The 19,777-nt window shown below is 35.7% G+C and overlaps 1 protein-coding gene across 3 annotated transcripts in view; it reads right to left on the bottom strand.

The window, feature by feature from the left end:
* The window catches only part of tei (irregular chiasm C-roughest protein teiresias), a 371,551-nt gene extending 369,043 nt beyond the window's left edge, over positions 1-2,508 (bottom strand). For 2 of the 3 annotated variants that reach the window (XM_018521735.1, XM_018521737.1), the window contains exon 1: positions 2,397-2,508. The gene's annotated coding sequence lies outside the window, so the exon portion shown is untranslated. The other variant, XM_018521736.1, reaches the window with a different exon arrangement.
* Positions 2,509-19,777: the final 17,269 nt, after the last annotated feature.

Here is a 19,777-nt window from a genome sequence, read left to right as displayed (position 1 = left end):
ATAAAGAGTAAATTAAACCGAGATTAAAGTTAATCTACATTGGTAGAAATGAACACAATTCTTAGAACTAAAAAAAATGAAGAATAAATTGATGATATTGCAATTTTTGTTCACGCGTCGCAACAAAATATTTCATCAGAAATACTTATTATAAATTATTTGCTTCATCGACGCGTAATTTACACCAATTAATAATACACGCGTGCGTGTAACGAGTGTTCAAATCTGCGGTAAATGCACGCATATATAATACTCTGCGATTTGTATTTCACAACACGTTCGATCGACTCGTAATCTTTAATAGGATTTCGCAGAATCTCTGTCTGAAATCACTGATCCCAACTCGCACGGAAACGAGATGATCGCGATCAGCTGATTTACGGCGACGTCTCAGTTTTCATTGAGCGCAAAATTCCGTAGAAAATCATATTCCGTAGTCGAGAAAATGCGGATACAGCGCGAATCATTTATCGTTTGGTTTTCGAATCAATTGATGATTTACGCGGCTAATTGAGATATCTCGGATAATTTCGTACCGTCGGCTGCCAAATCCGCGTGCGGAAGAGCGAGAGCGAGCGAACGTTATTCGCGTCGGACGTGGACATAAATCATCTTCGTGTTTCGTGCAAACGGACGGCCTTTTAAATTGATCGTCCCGGCAGGTCGGTCGTACTTGTGGATTGATACACCGATACGCGCTTCCGCGTGCTTCGAATATTAAAAAAGTCGCTCGTAAATTATCGTTCTTCATATTCGCGGTAATGTACGTTCGGATAAAATAATATCGGAACATCCGAACTAAATGCAGAGCAAAACGAAACGGCAATTGAGAGATCGCAGTATTATTGCTCGAAATAACTGAGAAACCGTTTTCGATCTCGTTATATGATCTCGTCGAGTGTTTTTTTTTTTCTTTTTTTATTCGCGCGGCATTTTTTCAAAACCTATATTCTGAAACAACAGATGACGAGACGCGTTATTCGCTCTGAAAATTCGCGCGGGATATTTCCATTTCACGTCGTTCGTAAAATTAAACGCCTAACTTTCATCGCGCATTTGCGCGGGCGCGCGCGCGCGCGAACACACACACGACACACACATTTCTACGTGCAAATGTTGATATTTCGCATTACGAGACGAGGAAGACCAGCAACGTTAGGTAGGTAGGTAGGTAGGTGGGTTCTACTTCGTCGGCAGAACGGAGAGGCGGATGTCCGAAACTTGCGGAAGTGGGTCACGACGCGTATTTAGGCAACAGTATCTCTCGGTATCGGTTTATTCCCACCTGTAATCACCGGGCCGCAAACTGGGTACACAAAGTCCCTCGTGCATATGCATGGCACGGCCGCTTTGTGTCCCGACGACCCTTGAACCGCTCGTCTACGCGCGTGTTGTTCCTCCGCTACGATTGTTCCCGTGGCCGCCCGATGCGCGCGAGGGTCCCGTGTCACGTTCTCTCTCTCTCTCTCTCTTTCTCTCATCCCTGCCCCACCCCTTGCGCAACCCAGGAGGGTTGTCGAAATGACGTTCAGAAAAAAAGGACGAGAGGGACGATAGGTATCGCGAACATGTATCATCGACGTTTATTTTAAGGACGCCCCGTACGTCACCGGCAGCGAGCTGTCACTTTGCCCGTAAATCCCATTCACGTCAAATCACAAACTCGCGTGCACTCTTTTTCAAAGAGTCGGGAAGGGGAAAAGGGAAGAGCAAAGGTTGGACAGAGGAGGATAAAACGTAATCCGTGCGTAACGTGGGATGCGTCGAGAGCATCGTTGGCAGGCTTGGTCGTCGTGTTTCGAAAGCGCGCACTGAAACGTCCTGTGATGGAGGTAGATTAAAAAAAAAAAAAAAAAAGAACTGAAAATAAAAAAAACGAAACTAGAAAAATTCGCGCGCGCGTCACGAAAATCGAAGTGCATCCCGCGAGGTAGCGAACGCGAGGATAATCGAGAACCCGACGCGGCTCGGCCCACCCTCCTTCGCGGTGAGAGGCACGTGACGGGCTTCCGCGATCGGCACGCGAATTCCGGCAGCCGTCTGGAGCACGTGACGATCGATCTCGCGTGAGAGGACGAGTGCGATTCTCGTGTTTCTACCGAGAGCATCGCACCGTTCCTTTCAGGTTGGAAGCTCAGCTCACGGAAACTTTCAAGGATTCGCGATTCGGATCAGTCGGTGCAGCGCGAGGTCGATTGACGACGAGCTCTCTCTCGCTCTCTCTCTCTCTTTCTCTCTCTGTCTGACATCATTGTTAAACGTCAGTCGCAATATTTCATTGGTAGTAACAAGAAAATTCAGATCTCTCCGATAATCGTTGCGCTTCGGTCCACCCTTCATTCTATAAAACACACGCGGACATCTGCTCCAAGGCCGTCCACATCATCCCCTCTCACCAGGAGATAGCGTGAGCGACGTTTCCTCGATGACGGCAATCCTTTCGGCACTGCTTTCGCAAGATTAGTCCACCCTTCTCACGGCACAGCGGAAAGGGTGAGGCATCATTTGACGCACTCTCTCTCTCTCTCTCTCTCTGGTATCGCAGCGAATAAGCTCCCCGATGGAGCGCAGATTCCACAACACCTTGGCGTCTCGCTTACGCCGCGGTCGCAACGAACGACGTATACGAAAGATCGCGAGGAGACGTCACGTATATACGGCAGACGCGAAAGAGAGTAACGAACGCAACGCGGAACACCGACGGTCCGCACGGTACCGCGCGGTATACAAGATATCCGAGACGCGGATACGACGAGCGAGCGAGCGAGCGAGCGAACGAAGTTCGAGTGCGCGTCGTGCTCTCCCGCCTCACTTGGCTCCGCTCTCGGGACTGAGAGTGGAGAGAGAGAAGCACCGTCGGACTTTCGAGGGATCCACTGCCACCCCTACCGGCGTGGTGGCCGTTACCCCTGCCTGTGTGCCACTCTCGGCAACCCGCGTGCTACGACTGTGCTACGTTTCCCCTGCCGCGCTGACCCCACCACCGCTCGAGCGCCGCGCGCGCGCCACCCGCTGCGCTTCTCCTCCCCTCGTCTATCGCCCTACCCGTTTCCCTCTCTCCCCCTCCACCGTTGCCCCTTGACCCCGCTCGGCTCCGGAGAGGAGGACGACGCCACCCTAGGCGCTTCTACGCGATCCTCTGTACGTGTGTATACTACCACTGTCGAGTTGGGACCGCGCGAATCACAGACGCGTTCGGATCAAGGGATGCTTACGATATTATTATCGAGATATCCGGACGGCCGAGCTCGCGAAGCCGTGGCTTGAACCTTCAACTCCGAAGAGTTCCATTATCTTCGCAGATGAAATGATTAAATGATAAATTAAAGCGTCGCATTTTTTTTTTAACTTAACGTTTTTTTTTAAACTTACATCTGTGATAATTATTTCTATTATTTTCAATTCTCTTTCACCCTGTTGGATACGAAAGGAACAATGGTAACCCAATCTCTTGAGTAGAATATTTTGTTCTTTTTAACTTTTCCATGTTCTTTTTAACCCCACACGTGACAAAATGTAAATCAATCCATTTTGTTTTTAATTTTAAAATAAACCACGTCTACTTAACGTATACACTGGAGAGCTTATAACAAAGTTTGACCACGAGATGACAAACTCTTGATTAGCTCGTCGTTTTTGTCAACTTCAATAAATTAGAATGAGAGTAAAATAATATAAATTAGACTGAGAGTATATATGTATAAAGAGACAGTATATAATTACATATACCCTTCTCTTTTTCTCTCTTGTTTTGACAAAATTATTCATGGCCAGACTGTTATAATAGAATCTCTAGCGTACACTTAGTAAATAATAAATTAAATTTGAGTCAAATATAATACAGTTTCTTGAGTTGAATTGTCTAATTCCATTCTAATTTTTAATTATTCCATTGTTTTTTAAGTCATTACAACCTAATTTGAGTTATGTTTAATCATTTCTATAAGTTGCCACTACTCCTACTCAATATTTCATAATAAAAATAATGGAGTTCAAAAATTTAACTCTAAAAATGTATTAAATTTGACTCAAAGGTAGTTTATTAAGTTCATGTGTTTATTTTGAAACTAAGCACGGAAATGAATTGATTTACATTTTGGGCATTAAAACGAACCAAATGTTGTTTAACTCAAGGGACTAGGTTACATTACCATTGTTCCTTTGATCTCTATGGTTCAGGTAGGCAAGTATCTAACGTCCTACACTGTAAAAAAACATTTAATAAATCTTAATATACATTTCTTTAAATAGTATTAAGTAAAAATTTATTAAATATAAACATTTATTCAATAAAAAGATTGATAATTAAATTTAATTAATGGTTTTTGTATTAAATAATGTATTCACAATATATTGTATTTAGTATTTACGTATAGAGATATTTACTTTTAGAACTATTTAAATAGATATTCATTAAAATTTAGTATTTCTTTCAGTGTAATGTACTATAAAAATACAGAAGTCTTATTCTTGAAAAATATTGCATACAAAAATGTAAAAATACTATACTTGATATACACGTTACGTATTATATATTATAGATTTCTCTAATACCTTCGTATGCGCTATTTTTTAAGAATACGGTGTCAAGTCTCTCAGTTTGAAAACCTCGACATGATTTCATCAATATGAAAAGCATTAAGTCATCGGTATCAGCTATCATCACTGAATGAACATCTATTAATATTAATAGATGTTATTAATATTAATTTGCAGCTCTATGTGTCAAATTAGACTCGATATTATGCACAACCTATTGCATATTAATTAAGTATTCAAATCGAGTACGAGATTATAATCAATAAACTACATTTTTGGAGGATCCATAAATTCTCTCAGATAATAAAAATTCTTTTGATTAATGTTAGATTAGTCGATTAGATGAAGTTGAGGATAAAATATTTGATTTTCGCTCGTTTGTAAGAAATGATTTAGACCGCAAAAAATTAATGTCCATTTCTTTAATTTCGATTTAACTTACTTTTTATCTTTTTCTAATTTCAAAGCACAATGCACAATTCAAAAGCACAGGCAATAAGGGAATAACAGATTTCAACCTATATACAGAATACAAGGTTTCTGATTGATTGAAACCTGTTATTCCCTGTTCTTATTCCCTGTGCTTTTCATTTATGTTTAATGTGATCTAAAGTCTAGATTGTCTAAAGAATTAGAAGAAGATGAAGAGTTAGTTGATTCGAGATTAAAGCTAATCTATTTAATTAAAAAAAGCTGTAGTATAAAAAATATTTTGTATTTGTGTTCAAGAGTCTATTCCAGTCCTAGTTAAATTTTTATTTGAATTTTTAACGTATTTCAGTGTTAATTTAACATAATACGATTATATTATTGAATTGAAATATTGAATTGATATTTAATATTTCTTAGTGTCAAAGTAACAGAAGTTATAAGTAGATAAATAACAATATTTTAAAACGTAAACTTTAAGATAAATACCTATCAATTTAACATATCATAAATGTTAATTTTACTGAAAAAATATGCTTTCACAATTTACTTAGAAATTGTGCCAGTATTACTTTCGATGTTAATTTTTTTAATACATAATATTGTGTTGCTTTCTAACATATTCATCTTGTGTTAATTAACACAAAAAGTTTGAGTAGACCGTTTAGGGCACATGAAATATATTAAATTCAACTCGAATTTTCCAACTGTGTATATTGAAACGGACATATATAATAGTCAGGCAAATATAACGTTCACTCACCGTATTGCCACGGCCAGCCAACCGGTGACCTCAGGTGACCTCGCCAAACGGTGACATTACGACTGACTCAGGGTCGGTTGTTACATCTTCAGATAAACTTTGTAATAATTTATCTGTTGGATAAACAAAAGAGTAAAAGAGTAAGAGCATAATGGAGTAAGGCCCAGTTCCACAACTGACGGTTAACTCATAACCGAGGTTCAACTTATTCATTGTCTCTTTCCAATTTTAGAATTGGAAGATGAGAAACAAGTTGAACCTCGATTAAGAGTAATAGCGTATTTCACTGGCAGAGCTGGTGCGCATTCAGTGCACTTTAAAGCTGTTGTACACAAATCGACATAAAAATGTACGTTTAATAAAATTATAGAAATAAATTAAACCACGAAATCCTTAATACATTTTATTGTGATATTTGATAAAATATACAATGGGTATTTTATTAACTGAGATCTCTCACTTTTACAGTCAGATTAGGTTAATGTACAACAGCTTTAATGCGCACTGAGTGCGCACCGGTTGTGCCAGTGAAATACGCTATTAAGCATGAGTTGTTGGGCCTAGTAAGATAGTGAGCTAAAGTTTACCGAAAGGTGGAATAATTCAGCCTAAATCCCAAATCGGTGTTCTCGAAGAATCTTCATTCTCGTAACGATCACATCAGGAGACGGCGTCAACACACGTACTCAACAAACACACAAATACAGACAATATACGCGCGACGCGATAAACACTCGACATCCGACACTTTCTGCGTTCAATCAGACGCGGAATGCACTCTCGCGACGAGACAACAACCGTACGCGCTGAAATACGAAAGACAAGCCGCCATGACGCCGCGACGAAGCAAAAACTGCAAATGGCGGCCGCGGAACGCGATTGAGATTTCGTAACTGATTCACGATCGGCGCGCGAATTGATGCGACGCAAACGTCGCACGACGTCACTCCCGGCGCTCTGGACTCTGGACGCTCGTCGGCGCGTGCGATTCGTTCCCGATTAGAAACGTGATGGATCGCGAGGGCAAACTTACTTTTGACTGACAACCGGCGCGAAATGCGAAGTACTGACTACTGACGCTCGCGATGTAAAGTCCGATCCGCAGAACCTGCGATCCGCGTTCCGCGTGATATGTAGATCGAGCTTAAGGTGACCTCCAGTAAGGTGGTCGACGGAAAAGATAGTCATAAACTTTCAAAATGACTACAAAAACGCTCCATTTAGCAATTATTGGAAATTACAGCCAATGGCGAGTTTATCCTATGCGATCTGCACTCGGTACACTTACGACCAGAGAACGATGGGAGAACCTTAAACTGATATTCATCGTCGAATCTTATATTTAAGATCTTAAGGTCTTAAAAAATCTTAAGGCCATTCCTATGGTAAAAATTTTTCTTACAATTTTAATACGAATTGGAACATTTTTCAGAAATATTCGAACAATTTACATTTTCTCAAAGAATTTTTCATACAAGTGAATTCTAAAATATTCTGAAATTTTTCATTCCATAATTTTTAAAAAATATTTTTAAATTTTGTTAAATTTTATAACATTTCGTCAGAAATTATACTTGCAAAAAATCTTAGAAATCTTACGGTATTTCATAACATATATGGAAAAGTCTGAGAAAAGATGTAGATTTTCTAGGAAGTGTTCCAATTTGTGTGAAAAATGTGAGGAAGTTATAAAATTATATAGAAATTCTAAAAAATTATATAGAAATTCTGAAAAATTATATCAAAAATTCTAAGAAAAATTTTTCATCAGGGATTTTGCACGTAAAAGTTTTAGTCGTATAATCATAAGACAATAAAAAGCGACAAAATGGCTACGTGTAACTGATTAATTTTCTCTGCTGAACGCAGCCATTGTTTGGCTATCGTGTCAAAGAAAAACGATAAGGCGCACATTAGAATAAATATTAGGAACAGGAATAAATATTAAGATTTCAACCTATCAGATATTAGTCAGATACCAGTCAGATACCAGTGCAATAGCCTTTAAGATCTTAAAGGATCTTAAATCACAAAAGATACCACACTTATAATATCGCTTATATTTAAAACTGTCTTAAGTACAGTCTTAAGATGTAAGCCAATCAGAGGATTGTATTAGGATCTTAAGGCAATACTTAAGACGATCTGAAAATAAGAATGGATGCATTTAGTGCGCCAGCCACAGAGCAGTATTAACATCTTAAGACATTATTTAAGATGCTCCTAAATAAGTACCGACTATTGCGTAATACCGGCCTTAATTACATTCGCCATTTAATAAAGCCTCTGCTGCATGCGACTCACGTCGCGGTATAACGCGTTCAATTTAAACGAAACGGTTTCTTACAGCGAATTCGGTTGGACGAACTATAAGTGCGCCCTAACTGGTGCATATTAAGGCCATTATACACTAATCTAATCTAAGGCCGATGTTCATAGTCGGTTCTTATCATAAAACTGTCTTAAGTAACGCCTTAAGATGCTAATGCGGCTCTTTGATTGCAAGAACCGACTACGAATAGCGGCCTAAGTGTAAAAGTGAAATGCATACATTTTGAATTACAAAATACATATTTTACCAGACAGCATAATAAAGTGTATTAAAGATTTCGCGATTTAACCCGTTTTCTTACATTTATATAATATTAAACACACGTCTTTACATCAATTTGTGTACGAGGGCTTTAAAGTGCACCAGTGCGCACTAAATGCGTCCAATCGAATTCACTATTACCTAGATGTTAATTTTTGAGATGTTTTATTGAAAGAGAGCTCGTACTCTCGCGATGTTCAAACTGGAACGGTCTCTGATACTTAAAACCGTGGCGGAATCAAACGAAACATCGTGCCCGCGAAAACCGAGCGTAACCGAGAACGGCCGAATCTCACGTGGAATCGAAAATGCCCCGAATACTCACGAGAGTACGACACCGATCAAGCGTAACGATGTGATTCTGCAGGGATGACTGATTTGCACGGTCAGTGGGCTTACTGCATCCATGATCGACGAGCCCAAACTCAACACATTGTGGCGAGGGGGTAACCACTTAATATAATCGTGGGACGGAATCCTCGAAATCATTATAAAATTTATATAAAATTTTTATGTATGAACGGATAATTACATATGCAACCACGAAAAATCATTGTATAATATTAAATAAAATCATATATTTTACCAAATTATTTCATAGTAGCGAAAAAAATTATTTGTAATCAGATAAAATCATGTAATCTGTGGGACAATATTTCAGCTAGTGGTTACCCCCTCGCATTGTGGACGCTCACAATTATACATTTATACACACTCATATTACACATTTTAATAAGTGATAATTTTGAACAAGACATCCTTAATTTGAATAAATCTGTATAAATTGATAGGAATATGTAAGAAGATTAATGCATATCTTTGATACAAATGTTTAGATACTTTGAAACGAAAACTGAAGTTTATTCTTTTTTTTTTTTTAAGAAATTTATCGTGAACACAATAATAAATCTCTCACATACGGAGCCATTATTTAGAAAATATATTGAAAAACGATATGTGTAATCCGATATGAAATCCTTCTCATGCAATGTGACATTCCTCATATACGTAGTCATTGTTTAAAATGTTGAAAAACGATACCTGTAATCTGATATGAGAGAAATCGATTTTTCCTTATCAAAATTTTCAAACAAGACATCATTTTTCTTACTTCAAAAGTGACAGAACTCAAAAAATTAAGTTTTTTTTTAGAAAAGGGGAAGATTATTTTTCGACTTAACAGAAAATTCTTGACTAAATAAATAATATTGACAACAGAAAATATATTTTTTATAGAAACATGATCAAATGTTGATTTTGTTTCACAATCTTTGAAAAACACTTTTTTGAAATATGGCGATTTTAATATTATACAAAATTATACTAAACCTGGAATATAATTCAGAAGTGACATAACTCGAAATGTCAACAATAGTTTATATTTTCTTTGATCAGCTAAAATGACTAAACTCAAAGTAAAACATTTCTTCTTCAAACTTCGATCATCAAAACTGTCTTAACTTTCTGTAAATATTCTCTGTAGAAATTTCTTTTTTTTATTTGCAAAAACGACACAAAAACAGTGTCATTTTTGTAAAAGGTATTTGATCTCTTTAAATATCTTAAGAATGATACATATGCTACTTGACGGACGGTCTGTGAACTTAAGTTAGTTTACTTTCGATGATTGATAGAGTAATCTTTATCTAACTCAGTTGTGGCAATAACTCAAAAGTTATATTTTTGTTTGTAAGTTATCACTTTTAAAGTAAGAAAACAATATGAAAATAAATACTGCCTTGATACTCCTTTAAACATTTAAAGCATCGTAAAAACGAGATAATTAATTTTGAAATAATAAAAATGATAAAGATAAGATTCATACTTGTATTTGAAACAGATGGAGCAGAATAGTAAATGATATAACTCATTCATATATTTCTAAAAAGAAATAAACATAATATAATGATAAATCCCTCATTCATAGTTATTATTTATATTATTTATAATATTGAAAAACAGTACAAATAATTTGATATGAAAATAATTTTTTCTTAATAAAAAAGTTTTATAAGATATTATTACTTTTTTTTTATCTTTGAATTATTATGTTATGTTTTTTGTAACATACCATATACATATATAGAGTTAAAATCTTGTTAACTCTTTAAATTAAATAAAAAATAAAATTTTATTATCTTCCTACATTTATGAATCTTATATTTAAAAAAAACCGCTTCTTTGATTGATCGTAAAAAAAGTTTCGTAAAATCCTTTGCATTTTCTTTATAAAAGGCTCTGTGCTTTTTTATGAGTTTTTTTTCGTTTTTAAATCCGCGATTCTTAAAAGCGTTTGTGGAACTTTTTAACATTCTCTCTATGTACATATTTCAGAAGAAACTATTCCGTCAAACGTTAAAGCACATAACGGCTATCCATTACAATGACTTGCATTTCTCACGAATGGCAACTGAGGACTATTGTCACCAAACAAGCTGACCAATTCGGCAATTCATTTGTAAATTATAAGCACGCGATCGCAATAGATATGTCTACAGATTTTCATAATTGAATGTAATGAATACAAATTCGTGTAAATATATGTCATGAATTCATGTAAATATGTGTCATAATCCACATTACGAATTTTGTTCTTTATATTATTCATTTTTTAGAGTCAATTGGATATGTAAAATGGAAAGTATGTTTCATTTTATCATTACACTTTTACGGCTTAATTGGACCGGCATTACATCTCATTAAGAGATTTACATGATTTGTGAATATCAAAGTAGAGAAACACACGCAGCACACCATTTTGCAAAATTGCAATTCATTTCATTGCGCATATTTTGCGTGTGCGTTTATATAACATGAAACGATTTAAAAGAGCTTATTAAAGTCAAGAATTTCGGTATTAAATGAGCAGAAAATTTCAGGTCTGTATTTATAACCGCCTTTCTGTTAGGAAACAATCGAAATCTTAAAGTATTTTATTTGATACAATTTTGAAACGATAGATTCAAGTGACAATTACTAAACAGAAGTCTTAGATTGCATTAACGTTACTTTGACTTTAAGCGAAGCTTTAGTTTAGAAGTGTATTATCTAAGTTTAGTGTATTATCTAATATAAAGAACGCATATTTGTTTTCTTTTCATAATTTTGGACTAATTATTAATTTTTATTATTATTTTATAATTAACATATTGTCTCATTTAGTAGCTGGTGTAAATTATTATCTCATCTGATCTCATAAAGTTTGTCGACATTGTTCAAAACCGCTCTTGGCAATTAAGCAGTTCCTGAGAATATCATAGCAAATTCTGGAGTTCAGAAGTCACTTCAAGGATGTTATATATATTAACTTGAAAATATGTATATATTTTAAGGTAAAAATTCCAAGATTTTGAAAGTAATTTTATTGTAAATAAAATATCACCGTTAAATATACATTTATATTAATTGATTTTAACGATTAGTAAAAACAGTGCGTAAAAATAGTAAAAACATTCTTTTTAGAATGGCAGACGTAGTTTAGTCGCGTGTAACAAGAATGAATTCAAGTGATGACCTCCCAAAAAGCGTTCACTTATAAGCCTTATGCTTAAAGCAAAACGAAACAACGGTGATCGGTTACAATTAGTTGGGATACGACATCTGGCGCGGGCAAAAAGTCAACGAGGACAAATGCACGGTTAAAAAGTGACATTGCTCTTCCCATCGCGTTCACTAAAATAACTCCAAGACCGGAGACGTTGATGCTTTATTTTTCGGTTGGGAGCGACAAGGAGACTCGGCCTCGACGCCAACGGACAGAAGGACTTGTCTTAACTCCAATCACGTCTCGGGGAAAACTCCGTCTTGCCCCCGGAGTGCTATTTCCTATTTTACGATATCTACAGGGTGCTATAAACAAGCTCCTCCCAGAAACGGAGTGGGATATGAAAGGAACCGAATGCTGGAGCCATAGGAAGACCTTCAGATGAAAAGTTTGCTTAAAGTGTGTGGCCCCACGTATTCTTCGACGATGCCAGGGATTCAGAATCATCCCCGGGAGTGCCGGCTGCGGACCGCGAGTTTTGCATACGCCACCTCAACGCGAAAAGTTCACGTCCTCATGAATGATCCGCACACATCGCGCCATTACTGTATATTGCAGACCAAGTTCCACTGTTGCTATCTATAAAAAGCGACTGAAATGCAACTTTTACCGCGTACGAGGTAAAGCGTGGAAATATTTCTCGAGTTTTGTATACCCTTATAATTTTTATCTACATGTAACGACGTAGTCTCAATAAGCCCACAATTTAAAAAATATTTTTTTAATGTTTATTTAATATTTTTACATTGAATAAATATTTTTTAAATATTTTTTAAATATTGTGTGCTGATTGAGATATGACGCCTAGTTTCCACTCGATTCATATATATTTTTTATTATCGTTAATTATAATAATGTATAATAATTGCATCTTCTGCGAAGCAAATAATCTGAGACTTCTGTCTTTACTGATCTGAAATAACAAAGGGAATTCTAAAGTCGTACGTTTTATCGATTAAACGCAATATTACGCATTATAATATTAGTGTAGCATGGAATTTATGCTGAGAACGATAAAAATTTTTGAAATTGAGATCATTTCTTAGTTTAAAAATGACGTCTAGAACTGTCAAGTCGTCACAACATTTGTTTGATGTAAAAGCAATCTGTATTTATGAAACTGAAAGCTACAGATCAGTAGATTACACGAAGAAACGACGTCGAGTTCTTGGAAATAGACATCTAATTCTACACGATATCGTTCTACGAAAAATGTACATGTGTGAGATATTGATGTAGTAGAATGTAGTTGTGTAAACCCACCGTTGCCAGTTTGAGAGATTTTTCCCTAAATTTGAAGGTTTTTTTCTTTCCACCAGAAGTTTTTTGGAGGTATAAAAAATTTAAGAAAATTTTTAAGGCACTTATGGGAAGAAAATATAAAGAAATATTCAAATTATGGCTAAAATATTGAGAAAATCGTAGTGGGAAAAACTTTTGAACAAACCTGACAACACTGGTATGATGTGTCAATCACGTAAATCGTATGTGAGTAAAAGTAAATCCTACGGTCAAACAAATAACTTTAGGATCTCCTTGAATTACGCTAAAGTTATTATATTAAACCTTTATTTACTAAACTTTTATTCGACGTTTATTCGCAAAAACAAATCTCGAGATAAATTAACTTGCACTTGCAATAACGCGCAAAATTTAATTTCAATATTATTGTTTCAAGAGAAACAAAGATGTAACAAACGATATTAAAACAATGAGATCGTGTCATCGCAGGAGAGTATCGTAACTACAACCACTTTTCGGATCCTCGTCGCGTGTGTCCGATTTATCGCGCACGTATCGTCCAAGAACAGTGCTCTCCTACTGACGACCACTGAGTTTCGTGTAAAGTCCTCCGTAAAGTTCGCTAGTGCCCTTTTGTCAAAACAATGTACTCAGCTATGAATGAAAGCGCAAGCGCGCGTAGAGTAGAGACCCGAACTTCAACAGTTCACCGATATTAACATCTTTGTCGGCGCTGTAATTTTCGTCGAGCTGATATACTGCGGCGTTTCGTTGTGCGGCGGTGGCCGTATTACGGCTAATATTTCTCCTCCTTACAGAACGAAAATTGAGTACTTTATAAGGAGGCGGGACATTAATAACTCGTACAGCCGGCCGGTATTTTCAGGACAGCTTAAAAGCTTCTGCCGCATCGATGATATATCGTATGCTCGCGGAAGTAGTGACACGGGCTCTGTCTGCACCACGGGAAGCTTACAAGCTTCGTCCGCGACGAAGAGGCGGAGAAAATCATCGCGATTCATGCCCTATTCGTTGATGGTACGTTAACCCGGGTCGTTTTATCCCTCGGGCACTATATAGATGCAATTTGTAGAGCCTACGAGCATCCCGAAGGCCTACAGAAACGTTTGATACCTGAGAAGAATTTATCGTGTCATCGTTCGACCCACGAACATCTTGAAGAACATTTAAAAGATACAAATTTTTCAGATATAAAGAGACGAATTTGTTGGCTCTGAAATTATTTGTTGGCTCTGAAATATTTTATTGAACAAATGCATACACATAATATTTTATTAATATAAAGAAAAATACGAAAAGAGAATGCATAATGATATTTTTATAATACTAATATCCAATATATAACGAGATTAATGGAATCCCTGCAAATTGAATATTTAATATTGGATTACAGTTTTAATTTAAAATGTGGAACAAAGTCTTTGAAAACAAGAATTCTGAGAATCAAATAAAGATTTGCAAACATCTCGTTAAACTGTAGCAAATTGTATCATATAATATCATTTTTATGATATCATATGATATCATTAATCAATGTCAAACTTTCATATTTTCTATGTAAGCAAAATAAATTAAAATTGTTATTTTTAAACTCATGTTTATTTTTAATTAAAAAATTACCCATTGTGTGGCACTGAATATGTCACATAAATACATATATAATTCATAAATTGGGACAGAATTTCATGTATAATTTTATATATTCTGGTATATATGATGGTATCTGGTATTGTATGAATATGTACATATATTGCTTGGATTTTTTAGTATTCTTTTATTACACACATCATATAAAATATAATTATATAATATTCCGAATTCTATTGTGAATTATAAACTGTCTGGAACGTTCTTATCAATAAAAAAGAAGACGTACTTGCCATTAAAGTAAAAGTTATAGCAGCTACATTTGTGCAATGGATTCCTTTGTAAAGCTAAAATCTAATTCGCATTTCTTATTTCAGAAAGAAATAATATCATTAAGAATCTCATGAAAATATCGAGACATAATGCATTCTCTAATTAACAAGTCTTTTTCCGTAGCGTCATATCTTTGCGTTTCATTTTCCGACGTGCTCTTCCTTTCTTATTTACAAGTATGATTCCAAGTTTTTCTAGAATTCATCATTTTGTTAATAAAAATTTCGCATAATCGTAAATACGTAATTCATTGCGCCGCAAATACAACTTTGGTACGCAAAACGCGATCAAATACAACAATTTTACTCGTGTCGAATGGAAGAAGTGACGTAATTAAATGGTGCAAGTTATCATGATAATGATACGTTTGATAGCACTTTCGATGTGTGTTTTCGCCATGATTCTGCCTCACTCGCGCGCACATAATTAAACCGCCGAATGTTAAAAAGCAATTCTGTCGACAGCGCCGACGGTGTGTCCGCACGTATAAACTTTCACAGCGCCGTATCAAACGCAATTACTGATCGGGCCATATTGCAAGAGCTATACGGCTCTGCTCGTATTACTCGGACTACAAACCCCTTAATTACGATTGCTTGTGCTCGGTACATAAATCAACGTATGATATTCGATACGGTGAATCTGCCGCGCGAGTTGTAGCGTTCATTTTTCTTGTCGTTAAAGCAGCAATCACAGTGGATATCTATAAATCTGTTTTTTTTTGCCTGCATGTACATTTGTAAAAAAAAATTGTAAATACATATATCTTGCATAAACCATGAATATATCGACAAATTTTTACACACTCGGATTTAATATTAAGTATAGTCGGAAAATAAACTCACGCAAATATCATACTGGAAATGTAACCGAGATGGATACATATTTCAATTAAATTTACATTTTTAATTAAATATTTATATTCGTCTTTATTGATAACTCTGTATTTTGTAAGATATTTTCAAGTTTTATTATTACTAATTAACGTAACATTATGATTTTTATTAAGAGTAATGAATACAACAAACATAGATCTCAAATTCTACATATAATAATTAGGTACAAATTTCATGCATGCTATATTTATTTATTAATGTACAATTTAATGTTTTCGAAATTCAAATTTTCCATTGGTACGCTAATTGATATTAATGTATATGACATTAAATTATACAAATTATTTATGTAAATATCTATAAATTATTGTTGTAATATTTAATATATTAGCTTTGTATTATATACAATAAAAAATAAAATTGTATTATATTCTCAATGTAAGAAATTTGAGAAAGAGGAAGCGATTCATATACAATAAAAGAAAAATTAAGAGATTTATTTTACACGCAATCAACTCTTCCAGAGTTTAGTTGCGATAGAATGTTTGATAACAAAGAAAAACAAAGAGAGAGAGATGGAAATATGTTATAAAATTTTTACCGATAATTAAAAGTAGAATTACAACGAAATCTAAAGTCTCTTCGCAATTATATGCGTTTCAAAGCAAGGCATGCCGCAGGGAATCATATGTCATTGATCATTAATCCTGTTCAATCCGTACGCATTGGAAATGCATCCTGCTTAAATTACCAACTAACGATTCATTAACGCTTGCACAAACGAGTCTCGCAAACCAGTAAACCGGTTTAAATTGCTGAACTCCTAATTGATCGCTCGAAGCCATTATTCTCAAGTAACCGTAAGATAAAAATATTAATACAACTAATTGAGAGATTTTGAACAAAAAAATAATGAAACAACAGATGAATATTTCATCGGCAAAAATCTTAAGGCGCCTCCAGACGATATGATCAACTTTGCGCACATTCGCTAAATATTGACTACATTCAATATGGATAATTATGTATATCATATGTGTGTGTATCATATATTTGCTAATGTTGGCATACGTTGGCTATATCATCCGGAGGCTTTACATAAAGAAAAGTATTAAATCTATGGAAGTTTGGCTTTCTTACGAAGAAATGATTTTATTGTTATTATTGTTGTCGTTATATTTGATTTACTTATAGAAATATATACGAAATTGTTATTTCCAGCAAATAATTACATATATACATATACAATACAAACAATTTACAGCAAGACATTATTGTGTTAGTACAACAACGTCATTGCATGAATCCACGATTGTCTTTTACATTAAAGTATTTCATAATAAATCAATAACATATCTGATATCAATAATGAAGTTTATTCCTAATAGCACTAGGGTAATAAAATTATTCAATTAAACATACAGAGCACGTACATTAATTACTATCTTAATCACGATTACTCGCAAGTTCGTGGATGGTGCTCGATACTAACGATACTCGACCATCCAGCTACTCCTACATCAGTGCAAGACGAAGACGTTCGTCGACCCGTGATTAGAGGAGAAGAATCGAAGAGAGAGACGTCAAAGAAGGGCACATGAGGTAGGGCAAGGGAGGTAGGGCGGGAAGATAAGGGAAAGGTAAAGGGAGATGGGAAAAAGGTTAGGTAGAGGAAGATAGAGGCCCTTTCAAACTCTTAATTCGCCTGCGGCCAGCCCCTTTCTCGGCGAGACCCCTCTCGAACCCCTACGCGCATCAGCGCCGAAGGGGGTTGCACGAGTCGTATGGTCCTAGCTCCACGTCCATCGTAACCATGGAAACAGACGCACCAGTCGTCGTGTCGTCGTCGTCGTCGTCGTCGTCGTCGTTCTCGACGTCGTACACCCGTTAGCTACGCCACGGGATGATGTACGCGCGCGCAAAAGCACGTCCACAAACGACATTTGCGCGTGGTTGGGAACTCGAGTTACATCTCTCGGTTCAGACTCTCTGCCGGGAAACAAAACGCGAGAAAAGAAATTGGAATCAATGAAGACGCGCATCTTCGAGACGGCTACAGTCTTGATATACCTGTAGCAGCGCGAGCGTGGCTTTCGGAGAAAGCGAAAATTTTCGCGAAACGAAAACTTATAAATGCTTTATATCTTTCTCCCTTTTTTTTATCTTCCCGCAATGGGAAGAGAAATGTCGGTGTTATATCATCCGCATAAGTCACTTCTTTCCTCTGCCGATTACCGTAAAATTGAATAAATTGGAGCCGTAAGAAATGATGAATAGTATCGTCGACAAGATTATTATAGATATAATCAGCACTAAAATTCCGATTAACAATGTTCATTGTGAAGCGAATTTTTACTTTTAGCTAAATTATGTTTAATTCTAAATAATATAATTATTAACATAATTATAAGTACTAAAGTCAACTTAAAACCAATAAATACTTAATTCATATTATTATAAAAGAGAAAAGCATAGCCTATATTTTTCTTCAATAATGAGTAGTGAAAAAAATAAGCTAAAAACATATTCTGGTTGGTTTTGTTTTCTAATATGAAGAAAGAAAATGTTTGTGCTCTAAACTCAGAGTTGATTTAATTAGTTGAAAATTTACACATAATAAGTATTATCAATATTGTCAATATCATCACAACTATAAGTTGCAATTGAGGTTGTTGATCCCCGCAAAAAAAGTCAAAATACCAAATGAGACGCGATGTGCGTACGTGAATATACAGTGACGCGAGTGTCGCGGCAATTATTCTTCCCCAACCTGGAGTCGAAGCAGATCCGTAAATTACGGCCTGTTTACGGCCCAAGGAAAGGCATTACCTCGAGAGCAATAAATGTCGGCCACCGAGAGAATATCACCTGGAGTGTGTACACATGCCCCAACGATTAACGTCAAGATTCAGGCCACTCCGCCGCAGCTTTTCCCCCCGCTGACTTATGAACCGAACGCTCCTCGTCGCTGGTGTTCGATCGGCTAGAGTATCGATTTACGTTAAATCCCTACGCGTAAAATGCAGTACACGTTCTTTTTATAAATCATCGTCGTCGCTTCGATCGTTAATCTAGCGCAGGTTAATTTAGCAAAAAATCGAATTCCAATCGCGAATCACTATAAGAAAGCGATATATCAGCAACGTACACATATAGATAGCGAAGAGAGTGTATTTAACGACTCTACATTTAAGAATGTTTCGATAAATTACTTTCGCGTAAACAGAATTGACTGATTATTTTAAGTATGTAATAATAAAGCAATCTTATTACGTACATTTATTAAATTACATATGTTAATATAAATTTTAATAATTCTAATGTAATCAAATACGTAATCGATATCGTATAGTTTTCCAATAAATTTGCCACATAGCAAACAGAGTTACTTATTATAGGGTAAGTCGGGGGAAAATGCCATGTCGGGTAAGATGCCATTTGTTAATATTTCCCATGTTTATCCTTAGATAGCATTGGTGGCGCACTCGGTTTGTTCATTTGTAAGCCAGCGACGATATGACACTCGCTGTTCGTCTTTATTTTCAAAGATTGTGAATTTATCGAGGTAAATTGAAAAAGTACTGTTCTGTTAACATTTTACACGAAACTTAGAATTCACATTAATCTTTTGTAGACTTTATTTCACAAATACGCAGTAGATTACGTTAAAGTTTAGTATCAAGAGAATTTTTTAACGATGATATAACGCCAGCGACGATATAACACTCGTTGTTCGCGTTTATTTTCAAAGATTGTTAATTTTAAGAAAAAAATAATTCTTTATTTTTGGAATAACTAGTCTTCATTTTTGAGAAGAATAGTTGTTGATAAAAATTTTTATTCTTACAGATCATATATTGTGTTTTATTTAGTTGCGATGTTAGGGCATC

This window comes from Trachymyrmex cornetzi, unplaced genomic scaffold (assembly GCF_001594075.2).
Source record: "Trachymyrmex cornetzi isolate Tcor2-1 unplaced genomic scaffold, Tcor1.1 scaffold99, whole genome shotgun sequence".
In the NCBI taxonomy this organism is placed as follows: Eukaryota; Metazoa; Arthropoda; class Insecta; order Hymenoptera; family Formicidae; genus Trachymyrmex; species Trachymyrmex cornetzi.
This window is presented reverse-complemented; position numbering and strand designations above follow the sequence as displayed.